At 41.7% G+C, this 14,943-nt stretch overlaps 1 protein-coding gene and 1 non-coding gene across 3 annotated transcripts in view; both read left to right on the forward strand.

The window, feature by feature from the left end:
- Nucleotides 1–14,943, forward strand: part of agap1 (ArfGAP with GTPase domain, ankyrin repeat and PH domain 1) — a 689,020-nt gene that overhangs the window by 63,076 nt on the left and 611,001 nt on the right. The gene's annotated exons all lie outside the window — the stretch shown is intronic.
- On the forward strand, nt 8,451–8,609 carry LOC121285376. Its single transcript, XR_005944660.1, has one exon. It is a non-coding gene; the product is annotated as a U1 spliceosomal RNA (small nuclear RNA).

Genomic DNA, 14,943 nt, shown 5'->3' on the forward strand with positions numbered 1-14,943 from the left:
CTATTTAAATGGAGAGAGATTGCAGAATTGGGTGGTACAAGAGGTATCTAGGTATTCTGGCACATGAATCTCACAAAGTTAGCATGCAGATACAGCAAGTGATTAGGAAGGCAAATGGAATACTGGCATTTATGCAAGAGGAATGGAATATAAAAGTGGGGAAGTTTTGCTGCAGATGTACAGGGCTTTGATGAGACCATATCTGGAGTACAGTTTTGGTCTCCTTATTTGAAAAATATACAACTGCTTTTGAAGCAGTTCAGAGAAAGGTTCATTCGACTCACTCGAAAGGGGTGAAAGGCTTATCTTATGAAGAAAGGTTGAACAAGTTAGGCCTATGCTCATTGGAGTTTAGAAGAATGAGAAGTGATTTTGTTGAAGCGTGCAAGATCTTGAGGGGAATGAATAGAGTGGATACCAGGCGGATGTTTAATTTTGGCAGGTGGGGAGGACCTACAGCTCTGGGACATTGTCTTAAAAGGGATACCTCTTATTCTTAAACTGAGATGAGAATATTTTTCTCTGAGAGAGATATTAGAGTGTGGCATTCTCTTCCCCAGAAGTTAGTGGAGGCTGGGTCCTTTCAAGGCTGAGCTAGATAAGTTTTTGTTAGACAAGGTAATTGAGGGTTATGGGGAGCTGAGACCACAACCAGATCAGCCATGATCTTATTAAATGGTGGCTCAGGCTCAAAGGGCTGAATGGCCTACTCCTGTTCATAAGTCCTATGTTCCTATAATTAAATCCTACTTGACAGCCAGTGGAAGATTGCATCATTAAGATTCAAACTATTTTTGCAGTAGTGTGGCAGTATTTGTGGAGCTGCATTATACCTTTTCAGTCCCTAGTGCGAGGACCCTGCCATGGTTTTCCAGTGCCTCTGTGACATGCAGGCACGTTTCAATAGCCCAAATAGTTGATGTCCTGTAAGTTATAAGAAATGGCTGGAGTATTTTCTGTCATTCCTTTCATGATTCGAGAGACCTTTCGAATCCTTAGGTCAAAGTCTTGGCTGCATTGGAGGAGGCTGAATAATGTGGGGCTTCAGCAATTTTGGCTGCTGCTGATCAAGCAGAAAGAACATGTTTCTGGGCAGCTATCCAAGTCCTGTGGGTGAGTTGGCTGGTACAAGAAAAGTCAAAATATTTCTTCCAAGATTTTGTATGTGGCTAATGTCGCCATTTAGTAGTTAAAAGGATTATTTAAATTATGATTAATTAGTATTTTCTCCAAATGGGGATTGATGAGTGGGAAGGAATCTGCTTTTAGAAAAACTGCATGTTGGCTCAATATCTCTAGTGGTTAGCTTCTTCTTTGTGTTTATTTGGCTTCATTCTGTGCCAATACTGAGGGACTGCTGCACTTTCGGAGGTGCCATCTTTCAGTTGAGAGTTAAACTGATACCCCATCTGCCCCCTCAGGTGGATGTAAAAGATCCCATGCCACCATTTGAAGAAGAGCATGGAAGTTCTCCCCAGTGCCCCTGAAACAGCATTACTAAAACAAATTATCTGGCCGTTTATCATATTGCTGTTTGTGAGAGCTTGCTATGTCCAAATTGGCTGCCACATTTCCTACATTATAACATTGACTACACTTCTAAAGTGTTTAATTAACTGAAAAGTGCCTTGGGATACCTTGAGGATGTGAAAAGTACTATATAATGCCAAGTCTTTCTTCCTTCTTAGTTACTGGTTTGTCTGTTTTGACTGCTATGGGTTCAGAGATTTGGAGAAGGCTTGTTTTAACATTGGGGTGATCCGCAAGGGAATAAATCTTGATCTCGAAGACCAAGATCTGCTTGTATAAAGGAATGTGGATTGCGACTTTATATGTGACTCATGAGCTGGGTTTGACAGCTCCTGGCCAGCACCTTTGAAAGTGGGGGGCTGGGGGATGCAGGTGGGGGAAGGGTTCAAGTGCACTGCCTGTCCTTCCCACTGCTTTCCCGCCCACCCTTGACATTTCTCCCATTTGAGAGTGGGCAAGGGAGACGTCAGGCAGCCCAGCAGCCCTCTGGCCAATTGAGGCCCTTGAGTAGCCAATTAGTGGCCACTGAAGTACCTCATTCTGCCCTTGCTGCAATTTTACCCATGCAGGGGGAGGCACATGCCAGGTGGGTAGATCAGCAACTTTTACTGAGTGTGTTGGTGTTGGACAAGAGTCGGGAGTCTCCTTTTTGGGTGCCCCCTGTACCCATCAGAAGGCCACCCCCACCCTCCCCAACCCCACCCCACAAGGTTATATCCCCCTTTAACCCTCACCCCTGTCCCCTCCTCTTCCCCCTCCCCCTTCCCCAGGCACCTCAAACCTGTCCTCCCACCCCCTGTTACTGGGGTCTGCCAATAAGCCCCTGCTAATACCCTGGACTTACATTGAAGCTCTGGCTCCATAACCACCTAGTATTCTGAGACTGCCTGTAGTCCCAGCAGTGGATTTTCTGAAGGCATTTGATAAGGTACCACATCAAAGGTTACCACACAAGATATAAGCACATGGTGTAGGTGGTAACATATTAGCATGAATAAAGGATTGGTTAGCTAACAGGAAGCAAAGGGTAGGTATAACTGGGTCTTTTTCAGGTTGACAAACTGTAACCAGTGGTGTGCCATGGACCAGTGCTGGAGAGACTGCTTTTTACAATCTGTATCAATTACTTGGATGAAGGAACCAAATGTATGGTAGTTAAATTTGCCAATGACACCAAGATAGATGGGAAAGTAATTGGTCAAGAGGAGGTAAAGAGTCTACGAAGGGATATAAATGGGTTAAGTGAGTGGGAAAAATTTTGGCAAATGGAGCATAATGTAGGACAATGTGAACTTGTCCACTTTGACAGGAAGAATAGGAAATCAGTGTACTATTTAAATGGAGAGAGATTACAGAACTCAGTACAGAGGGATCTTGGTGTCCTAGTAGATAGATCACAAGAAGTTAGTATGCAGGTACAGCAAGTGATTAGGAAGGCAAATTGAATGTTGGTGTTTATTGCAAGGTGAGTGGAATGTAACAGTATGGAAGTTTTACTGCAGCTGTACTGCACCTTGGTGAGACCACATCTGGATTAATGTTATATAATTTTGGTCTCCTTATTTGAAAAGGATGTAATGACCTTAGAAGCAGTTCAGAGAAGGTTCACTTGACTCAATACTGGAATGAGGGGCTTATCTTATGAAGAAAGGTTGAACAGCCTCAGCCTATTCTGATTAGAGTTTAGAAGGATGAGAGATGATCTTATTGAAACATAGAAGATCCTGAGAGGACTTGATTGAGCAGATACTGGGAGGATGTTTCCCCTTATTGGGGGGAAATTAGAACAGTTTAAGAATAAGAAGGACTCCTTTTAGAATTGAGATGAGAACTTTTTTCTCTGATTGTTAGCCTGTGGAATTCTCTTTCCAAGAGAGCAGTGGAGGCTAGATCATTGAATTTATGCAAGGCTGAGTTAGATAATTTTTTAATAGTCAAGGGTTATGGGGGACAGACAGAAAAGTGGAATTGAGGCTACAGCCATCAACTTATTGAATGGCAATCAGGCTTGAAGGGCCGAATAGCTTATTCCTTCTCTCAGTCCAATGTTCCAGTGGCCACTGCTCAAACCTGGTGCTGCTGGGATAATAGAACTGCTGGCCAATCAGAGGCCAGCAGCTCTCTAAGGCGGGACTTCCTCCCCAGATGGGGATGAAATCCTTCCAACATAAAATGGCTACAGGACAGTGGTAAGGGGGCAGAGAATACAGTGTCCCTTAAAATCCAGCCCCACGTCACACACTTATGTAACCCATAAAGACAAAAGCTTGAAAATCCTTAGTCTCCTGATATTTTGTCTCCTGATATTTTGTCTCCTGATATTTTGTCTTCTGCAATGTTCCTTATGATTCACCTTAATCCAGTTCTATGCTAGCATATGTTGCCATGGTATGCTGCTTGAAAGTTTTTAATCTTCGTTTAGCAGAGTATATTAAAAAAAATTGAAATAGACTGCAATCTTTGGGTCTGTGCCATAATAACATACTTATTCTCTTAAACCCATAAAAATGTGGCTTTTTTACTGTTGTATAATATCTATAAAATTAATTTCTGTTTAATACATCTAAGAACTGCATCACGTGATGTAAAACTGGTGTTGTCCTCAAAAGGGCAGGTTCAACAGCCCAAGGAAGTTGTAAATGGAGAAATTATGCTCTGTATATGTGTTCAAGGAAATAAGTTGACCTGAGTTATGGGTGTCCTTTATTTCAGATTTTGATTAACTGTATTAACCAGCTGAGCTGTGTTCTGGTGCTGTATGACCTCACCAGAACCTTTCAATTGTGTTACTGCCTTATAACTTATTTCCAATCCCATCTATGAATGGTAAACAGTAAAGCAGTGAAAGGTAACTGGCATCTGTTTGTTGATGAGGTCACTGATCTTTTATTAGCTGATGTGAGTTTGTACATTAAACCCAGGATGTGGTTGTGCTTTGTTCTGAAAGATTGAAAGTTGTTGCTGCCAAGACAAGGCTCTATGTGTTTAGTCACCTGGCTTTTGAGTTGAGCACATTGTTTTAAGGCCATCAGCTGAAAGGTGCAAACCAAAAAGGGCTGGAAGAACATTCAACCCATTCTAAATTTGCTCAGTTAAATAAAATGTATGACTCGTCCCATTTTCTTGGCTTTCTAACAGGTGATTTATCTTCAAACAGTGCTAAGGAAGGGTTTTTGTATGGCATTAACAAAGGATACAAAATATTGGCTTATCTGTTAAGTTTTTTTTGAGTATTACTCAGCCACATGGACCAGATATGATGCTGCATCTGTGCTGGTGGTTAATCTTTGGTGGCAGCAATTAGTTTCCGAGTCTCAGAGTTTGGGCAAAGTCTGATAGGCTTCTCGTTCTTGCCCGTTATCCAGTTACTGCTACAGAAATCTTTGTGGGTGTTTTTGTAGGGTGAAAATAAGATTGGAGCTTGGCTAGGGCACTTTCAAAGAAGGCACATGGCAGCAACTGGGATAACTGATCTGCCTCCTTGTTATTTTAACTTTTTCTCTTGCTGTGGGGAAGTCTCTGTTCATGAGATCACCTCTGTGAAGTGGCTCAAATTGATAGCTGAGTGTTGGTCACACAAGGAGTTGACGTTTACAGCAAAGAAGGTGGTTCATTCAACGTACCATGCTGATGTACCACCTCAAAATTGAGATATAAATAAATGTAAGATAGTTACTAATAAATCCAAAAGGGAATCTAGGTGAAACTTTGTTACCCAGAAAATGGTAAGAATGTGGGACACAGTAACAGACAGAATAGTTGGGGCCAGTAGCATAGATAGATTTGAGAGAAATCTGGATGAACGCATGAGGGAGAAAGGAATAGAAGGATATTTTGATGGGATTAGATGATGAGGGGTAGGAGGAGGCTCATGTGGAGCACAAACACCGGCATGGACTATTTGGACCAAATGACTTGTTTCTGTGCTGTAAATCCTATGTAAACAAAAGCTAGACTTGCTGCCTGGCTCTCCTCCCGTAAGCCCTGTTTACTCCATGCTTTAAATGTTTACTTACTCTGAAGAGACAATGATCTCTGCCTGAATAACTTTCTGTGGCAAAGTATTCTGTGCTCTAACAACTCGTGTGAAGCAATTTAAACATCTGGAAAACTAAGAACCCCTAACAATCAGCTCCCACTTCACAACACATCACCCTATCAATTAAGATCAGGGATGACATCCTGGAAGATGTGGACCATTTTCCGTATCTTGAGAGTCGCCTCTCAATGAAGGCAGACATAGATGACTACAATTCATCATTGTCTCCATTGTCTCCAGTGTGCCAGCTCAGCCTTCGGCCAACTGAGGAAAAGAACATTTAGGGACCAAGATCTCAAACTTGAACCTAAAGTCATAATTTACTGAGCTATAATGACCCCTGTGCTCCAATATGCTTCAACAGCAGGCACAAACACTAGAAAAGTACTACCTGTGGTGCCTTTGCAAGAACCTCCAAATCCAGTGGCAAAAAAGGCACCTGAACAGCAGTGTCCAACAGCATCATCCTTTCCCAAGCCAACATGCCCAGCATCAAGATGCTAATCACTCAAACAGCCTTGCTGGGCAGGACATGTAATTCGTATGTTTGACACCAGACTCCCAAGCAACTGTTGTACTCTGAACTCAGTTGCGACGACAGGAGAATCCTAGGAACATAGGAGCAGCAGTAGGCCATTTGGCCCTGCTCCACCATTCAATAAGATAATGGCTGATCTGACAGTGGTCTTAGCTCCACTTTTCTGTGTGCCCCCCATTGCCCTTGACTCCTTTGTCTAACAAAAATCTGTCTAACAAAAATCTGTCTAACTCCACCTTGAATAAATTCAAAGACCCAGCCTCCACTAGTTTCTGGGGAGGGGAATCTTTCAGATCATCTGGATAAATATGATTGTTTTTATATAGTTTTTAACTGCACTACAGATAAATAGGGCAAAGATTTGAGATTTTGAGACCCATCATCATTAACCCAACTTTGAGTCAGGAGTTGTAGGACAGAAGGCAGGAAAATAGAGGTCACTAATAACTAATTTCCTTTCTCTGCATCTCCCCGCTCCCCTCCCCTCCCCCATCCGCCAACACTGCTGTGGTTATAGCTTCAAAATCTTGACTATAAATTTAGCGTGCAACCCCTTAAATCTTCAAACTATTTTCCACTGTAGTTAAAAGTCTGTTAAAGGACCACTTACTAGTTGACCAGTATTCTCTTATCCTTAACTTTGACGAGCATGCAGATGTTGAAATGGATTTAGCTTCTGAATTTTTGTCCTTTTTAATTTCAGCAAATGATTGCTTCCCCGATTGTTGCTGTGCTGTAATAAGAAGGGAACATAAGGTAATTCATGAGCGGCACCAGGGAGGCAACATGCCATTCAGGAACCCTCAAACTTAATGCACACTGCAAAAAAAAAAGGGCTAGTTATAAATATAATCCTGCTTATAGAATTCCTTACATCTGCCATTCCCCTATCCTTGTAGTCAATTATCGTCATCCTCTTCACCTCCTTTCTAACCCAGATAGTATTGTTTTCTCTTTGCCTATCTGTGCAGTGTCCTGGGATATTCTTTCACATGACAGATACTATATAGATGCAACTTGTCATTGTTTAACCCTTAGACTGTGTTGTAAATTTTTATATCTTTACTCTGAGATATTATCATTTGTGCTGAAGTCATTTAGTCAACTTTTGTTGCTTTAATAGTGCATTGTCTTTGTCCAGTGAAAGCCAACTATTATTTAACAAGCTTGGGTTTACTGTCCTGTTTAAAATGTTCTAACCGTTGCAGCTCATTAGTGGTTTGCTGTCTGTGCCCTTGTCTTGGGAGACGAGTTTCTTCTTTATTCAGCATCCTCTATGTACTTTTGTAAGAAGCCAGCTTGCTAAAGTAGAAAATCACATTGGCATGAAATGCCATCTTTGCATTGTACAAAGTACCTTCACTGGACTGGTGAATATATTCATTTTCAAATTGGAAATTCTTCATGGAACTGAGATTGGGATTGTTTAATTCTTATGAAATATTTTGTTTTTTTTTTACCAGTTTCTGCATTGAGAGAATACCTGTCAAACTGTTTTGCTTTTAGTGGGGAAGAGTGCATTTAAATTAAGGTCTGGGGATAGTCAGCAGTTGCTCTGAATGTGAGGATCCTCACTGCCCATTTCATGGTTCACTCTGTATCTCAATTTCCTGTTACCAGCTAGTCAAGCCAACTGAGGCCACCTATTATCAGAGCCAGCCCTGAATTGGCATATAGCAGACGGCATATGAATGAAAGAAAGACTTGGATTTATGTAGCACTTTTCACGACCTCAGAATGTCTCAAAGCGCCTTACAGCTGGCAAAGTAATTTTGTCATGGATTGAGAATTGGATAGCAGACAGGAAACAGAGTAGGGATAAGCGGGTATTTTTTGGAGTGGCAGGCAACGACTAATGAGGTACAGCAGGGATCAGTGCCTGGGCCCCAGCTATTTACAATATATATCAATAATTTGGATGAGGGGACCAAATTTGATATTTCCAAGTTTGCTGACGACATAAAACTTGGTGGGAATGTGACTGGTGAGGAGGGTGTTAAGAAGCTTCAAGTAACTCTTTCGAGTACAAACCCATTTCCATCTGTTTCAGATGAAGTTACCTTGTTTCATAGTTTGCCATTGTGAGATTTGAACTCTTGAGCTTGGGCTTACAAACCCAGTACCATAACCACTTGGCTATTTAGGCCAAGCGAGGCTTCAAGTAAATTTAGCCAAGTTGAGAGAGTGGCTAATTAATGGCAGATGCAGTGTATGTGTGAAGTTATCCACTTTGATAGGAAAAACAGAATGGCAGAGTATTATTTAATTGGTGATAGATTGGGAAATGTTGATGTACAAAGGGGCCTGGGTGTCCTTGTATACCTGGCAGGGGAGAAAGAATGATCAAGAAGGTGGCAGGGGAGAAAGAATGATCAAGAAGGTTGTGCTCCCAGGATAAGGCTATCCCTTTGCACTCCGTGTGTGCTGACACCTGCGACGTCCCCAAATACAGGAAACTGCAAAACCTATGGCGGTGGGGGACTACATTCATGCTCTCCCCTGGAAAAAAAATAACTGAAAGCAAGCATGTAGGTGCAGCAAACATCTAAGAAGGCAAATGATCTGTTGACCTTCATTGTGAGAGGATTTGAGTACAGGAGCAAGGATGTCTTGCTGCAGCTGTACAGGGCCTTGGTGAAACCACACCTGGAGTATTGTATGCAGTTTTGGTATACTTGCCATTGAGGGGTGCAGTGAAGATTCACCAGACTGATTCCTGAGATGGCAGGATTGTCGTATGAGAGAGATTGGGCCAACTAGGTCTGTATTCACTGGAGTTTAGAAGAATGAGAGGGGATCTCATTGAAACATATAAAATTATGGCAGGAATGGATAGACCGGATGCAGGGATGATGTTCCCTCTGGTTGGGGTGGGGGTTGGGGGTGGGGTGGGGTGTTCTAGAACAAGGGGGTCACAGTTTCAGTGTACGGGCTAGGCCATTTAGGACTGAGATGAGGAGAAACCTCTTCCCTCAGAGGGTTGTGAACCTGTGGAAGGCTGTGGAGGCCAAGTCACTGAATATATTTAAGAACGAAACAGAATTCTGGACTCTAAAGGCCTCAAAGGGTATGGAGAGAGCGTGGGAGTATGGCGTACAGATAAAGGATCAGCCATGATCATATTGAATGGGGGAGCAAGCTGGAAGGGCCAAATGACCTACTCCTGCTCCTATTTTCTATGATTCTATGTTTCACCGTTGAAGTTTAGGAAACGTGGGATCCAATTTGTGCACAACAAGGTCCCACAAGCAGCAATGAGCTGAATAATTTATTTCAGTAATATAGGTTAAGGGATAAATATTGGCCAGCACAGTAGGCAGAACTCCCCTGCTGTTTTTCAAAGTAGTGTTAGAAAATCTTTTATATCAACCCAAGAGTGTCTTGGTTTAACCTCAACTTGTAGCACTCCCTCAGTAATGTGCTGGGATGTCAGATTAAGTCACTGGAGTGGGACTTGAACCCTCAACTTTCTGACTTGGAGGCGAGAGTGTTGCCACCAAGCCTAAGCTGGCATAGTGTGCTGCCATGTTTTGGCTGTCATAAGTTGAAACACATTGATTTGTTCAGTGACATCTTAAATTTCATGCTAGCATTTGTCACCTAGTGCAAAGAAATAGCTGACAAAGACTCTCAGTACAGTACTAAGTCAAGAAAAGCTCTCTGTGTCACCTTTTTAAGTATACTGAATCAAGTTCTGGTAACGTGACTTCAGAATCAATTGCTATTTGAGACCATCAAAGAATTCCATGACTGGCTGGCCAGGAAAAACCCTGCCATACCTTTTCGGGCAAGCCAAGTCAGTTTTGCTTTACAACCAGCTGTTATGAGGTTTATGAGAGTGGCCCAAGGCGATTTGTTCTCAGATGGTTTATTCTGATTCCCCTTCTTGGCAAGTTTCATTTCGTTTGTTTCACCACTGGAACCTCAAGGTGAAGTGCTGTCTCACGCACACAGCCAAATTTATAACTTGGCAGTGATGATTTCTTGTTCTGGTTCTTGTGTAACCCGTTGTGCTGCTGCACCTGTGTGTATAACCTGCCTGTGCAATGGAATTACAAGTTCCGGGTGAGGCAAAAAGGGCCTAGTATTTGGAGCCCAATTCAAATGGCGAGGTATGCAATGCCACTTACACATTTCTGAGACTCATTCATCTGGTTTGAGGTGAGGAAATTGAAGTCAGGCAGAAACTCCACTCTTTAATCAATAAATGCGTTCTTAGTGACTCATCCCCTCTCGTACTTTTCTTTATATTCAAGACACTCTTTGTCTTGTTCTTCTGGAGGTGATGACTCATCTTCAGATACAGTTTGAAAGGGACATTGCTGGCCTAGCAGTACCTCACCCTATGATGAAGTCTTAACCGTAGCTGTTGACAGACTGTATTTAACCTAATAGATTTGTTTTACACTATGTGAACCACCACACTTGAATTGCACTGCAATAGAATGTTACAATTTTTATGAGCAAAGTATATTTTTGGGAAAAAAAAAGGTTGTTGACAGGCTGGTGGACAGACTGCAGAGACATCACAGTTGAGACCAATCTGACATGTTGCCTCTAGTGGGTGTTTTTGGGCATTAGAATCAGAACGCAATCAAGTTAGTCAAGCACAATTTGCCTTTAACAAATGCATACTGGTTGTCATTTACTAAATCATATTTTTTCAAGTGGCAATTCATTTTGTCTCAGATCATTGCCTCTAAAAATCTCTCGCCTCATCACCGACATTAGGCCTTGTCTCTTTTTTTGAACAAGGTTGTAAAATCTGTGATCCCCCAGCCCTTTGGTAATGCTCCCATACCTAAAGAAGATTGGAAGTTTGTGGCCAGACCCTGCTATCTCTATCCTTACTTTCCTCAGATGCCTAGGATGCATCCCATGCAACTTTTAAGTATCTCCTTTTTTATCCTTTTCAAAATCTCTACCACCTTTACTGTGACATAGGCAGCATCCTCTTCAGTGAAGAATGATGCAAATTGAGCCATTTAGTACCAATCTGAGATCATAGTGCATTGGACCTCTACTGAAGTACACCTTCTAACTGACAAAGTTAGTGTACCTAATTCTGTCCTGTGAATTAATCTTGATTCAGAGGCTGTATAAACACTCAGAAAAATTGTTTCATATAATCTCAGCTGTTTGTTGCATAACCTAGGTATACACTTAGATCAGTAGTTGTATGGCGTGTCTGCGCCAAATTTATTGGCGGTCCTTTGCTGAGTTAGCACATAAACTGAGAGTTTCCAATCAGCCCAACATTGCTGATCTAGCTCTTTCAGATGGATTTCAACCCACAGTGAGGTCAACAACAGGAGTGCAAGATGAAAAACTTCAACCAAAAATGTCTCTTTTCAGCAATTATCAAGTTCTGTACTACCAAACGACTATTAACATTATATTGCTAAAGGAAAAGCAATATCTTTTATCTCTCAACCAGAGGGCCTTCGACCTTGGCCATTGTCTTTCCTGCATTTATTCTTTCATCCCTTCCCCTTCCTCCCGGAACCATGATAGGGTCCCCCTTGTCCTCAGCTTCCATTCCTCCAGCTGCCACATTTAATAGATCATTCCCTGCCATTTCTGCCACATCCAATGCAGTGGCACTGCCAAAACTACCTTTCCCTCCCCTCCTTTCAGTATTTTGAAGCGGTCTTTCTTGCTGTGACACTCTAGTCCACTCTTCAGTGCTCTTGTTATGATATGGCAGGTGGTAATTGCCAGGCTGACCAAATTCCAAAGGGAAATTTGGCCAAGTCATCACAACGATTTGCAATTTGTATTTTTATTACGAGAAGGTGTGTGCACTGAAGCCAGAAGTAAGGAGTCCACTACCACTTTTGGAGATTTTAAGGATTAAGTTAAAAAGAAAACTTAAACACCCAAGATTACAGTTACACAGTTAAATTTAATCTTACAACATTTCCCAAAAGATTTCTACTTAACTAGACTCCCAAATAAACACCCTTTTCTGAGCAACACTTCAAATAGATTCTTAATCTGTAAAACATCCAGTAATGTTACTGCAAGGCACCCACTGTTGTTTTACGGGAAGTTTAACAATTTCGCAGTTTCTCTTCCCCTCTCACTCAGCACTGGAAATCTAAGGCTTTTAACAAAACCTTGCTTTCTGGGACAAGCAAACACTTGTCTGTGGTGTCTAGAGGCTGCTCCTTCACCAGTCAGTCTCCACACAGTCCACTTTTCAAGATCTCACATGGCCACCTCTCATAGAGCTTTCAATCTTTTAAAAATATATTTTCTCCTTCTTGATTCTTTAAATTCACTGTTTCAAACTTTCTTTGAAACTCAAACTCTTCCAAAAAATAAGATCTTTTATGTTTCCATCTTGTCTTTGCTTTGGGTCAATAAAACATGATATTCCCGCTGCTTGTTACCTATGAACTCCTGCAAGATGCAACTGTTTTCCTTGTCACTCGTCCATTTCCATTTCAAAATGCTTGCTTTTGCAGCTAACCCCTTTGATGATTTAAACCTTGCAGTTTAATTAAATTAGTTTCACACACAACCCCCACAAGCCTGCTTCAGTACCCCACAGTATTATTAGGAAAAAAATATTTCCTTTACACTCATAACAGCCGTTCCCCTTCCCACAGCATCTTCATATGCAAGCACAGGAGGTGAAAACTCACCCTTCACTCTTTCCTTCTGATCGCTCAGAGCTGCAAGCATTCCTTCCAGGTGAAACAGCAAGTTAGTTGTATTTCTTTCAATGTAGAATACTGTATTCGCTGCTCATGATGCAACCCCGCCTACATTGGGGAGACCAATTGCAGATCAGGTCACCAGTTTGTCGAACACCTTCGTTCAGTCTGTAAACCTGACCCTGAGCTTCTGGTCACTTGCCATTTTAATTCACTGTCCCACTATTTTGACTTCTGTGTCCTTGGCCTACTATGCTGTTCCAATGAAGCTCAACGTAAGCTCCAGGAACAGCATTTCACCTTTCAGTTAGGAACTATACAAACTTCCGGAGTCAGCATTGATTGAAATGATTTCAATTCATAACCATTGCACCTGTTTTTTGGACAGTGGGTGCTGTTGCCATTCATACCTCCCCTAGAACCATCTGTTACATTGCCAACATTTTCCCCAGCCTGATGAAAGTTCATTGAAATAAAATGTTAACTATTTCTCCACAGATGCTGCTTGATCTGCTGAGCATTTTCTTCATTTTCAATTGTTATTTTGGATCCTATTAAGACAATTTCACTAAATGGCTGTAAGTTAACAATAGCATTCAAAAATATATCAAGGTGGGTTGATATAAGATCCTGCATATTGCCTGATGACTCATTTGCACCCATGTTGTAATTAGTGTTGGGCTGGCCGATATTATGTAAGACAGCAATAAGACAATATTGGAGGCAGCTCAGCCCAGGAATGACTTCTTCCGAGAACTGTGTTTCCTGAATCACCAGATTTGTGATGTAAGCCTTAGGACATACGATCATAGAAGTGAATTTTTCTACAGCTGACATTGCAATAACCCTAAAATTGTGGTTCCCTGTACTTATGCTGAGTGTGTACTTCCATGTAGATTTCCGTGATTCGCCACAGACGTTGGTGCTCTTTTGCGCCTGATGTACTGGAAAATCTGAACCATGATAGCAGTTGTACATTACACATATTTCTATTGCTGAAAATGATAAAGCAAAATGCTGTAAATAAATGTGCACATGTTGGCTTTGATAATTCTTTTTGTGAGACCGTACAAAACTTATCTGTGTCGAATATGAATAATGTGTTGCTTGCAGGATAAGTGGGTGGGACGCTGCTGGAGCAGGGAAAATATGTGGAAAGCTTCTATTGCTGCACCGTATGTTTTTGTTATTTCTAAATTTGTACTCTGCACTTGCATTTTGTTATGTCACTTAACCATTCTTAGAGCATGTATGGGAGATTTTTTATTTGATAAAGCTCAAAAACCACCACATGCCGCAGGGGAAATTTTGTTGCCAGGTGTTCTTGTGAGCTCTCCAACAAAGTTGCCAAGGCAAATCTTGGTCAGTGAGCTCAAATGGGAAAGCTTTGTAGTTGCCCTGTGAAAGCAGGGGGAGAAAATCTGTGATAGTTGCTATTTGTTTCTTTGGCTGGACAGTGAAACCTGCTGAATGGATCCATACGTGAATGATAGGTTGAGCTTGGATGCAATACTTCCTATTGTTAAATAACCTATGATAGGGGTTTTGGTGTTTTTCTTTGTGGACTTTGTAGGTGAGGACTTTGCAAGAAGTTTAAATCCATGTCTCTGTTAATCCACATTCCTATTACTGTTGATTTAGGGTTAATCCACCAATAGGACACAGTGCTAAGAGTAGCTCTTTCTAAATCGTCATGACAGCAAACTTCAAACAGGACAAATTAGCAGGTAAATGTTAGAACAGAAAGGATTGAGTTGCCTGGACTTCTATGGTTGGACTGCCAGAGGACAGGCTGCAGGGACACAATTTGGATATTCCAGTCTGTAACACTTGTTATTTAGGCTTACGTGTGAAAAGTGAGCATGAGAATAGCCTGAGCCTGTACATCCGTCAAAAGCACACAAGTAATTGGGGAAGCTACTTTGAATGTCATCTAGCCAAAGCTCTTGTCAGTTGTCGACCCTATGCTCTGCTGTGGTCTAGTGCAACAGCCCCTTCCATCCCCACTGCTGAGATCTCTCTGCTCTATCAATTCTGGCCTCTTGTACATAACCAATTTCCTTTACCTCACCAGTTGCCTCTGGAAATGCCTTCTGAAACATCTCCACATCTCTCTCTCTCTCTCTCTCCCCTCCTTTTAAGATACACCATTAAAACCTACTTCTTTGACCAAC

This window comes from Carcharodon carcharias, chromosome 12 (genome assembly GCF_017639515.1).
Source record: "Carcharodon carcharias isolate sCarCar2 chromosome 12, sCarCar2.pri, whole genome shotgun sequence".
In the NCBI taxonomy this organism is placed as follows: domain Eukaryota; kingdom Metazoa; phylum Chordata; class Chondrichthyes; order Lamniformes; family Lamnidae; genus Carcharodon; species Carcharodon carcharias.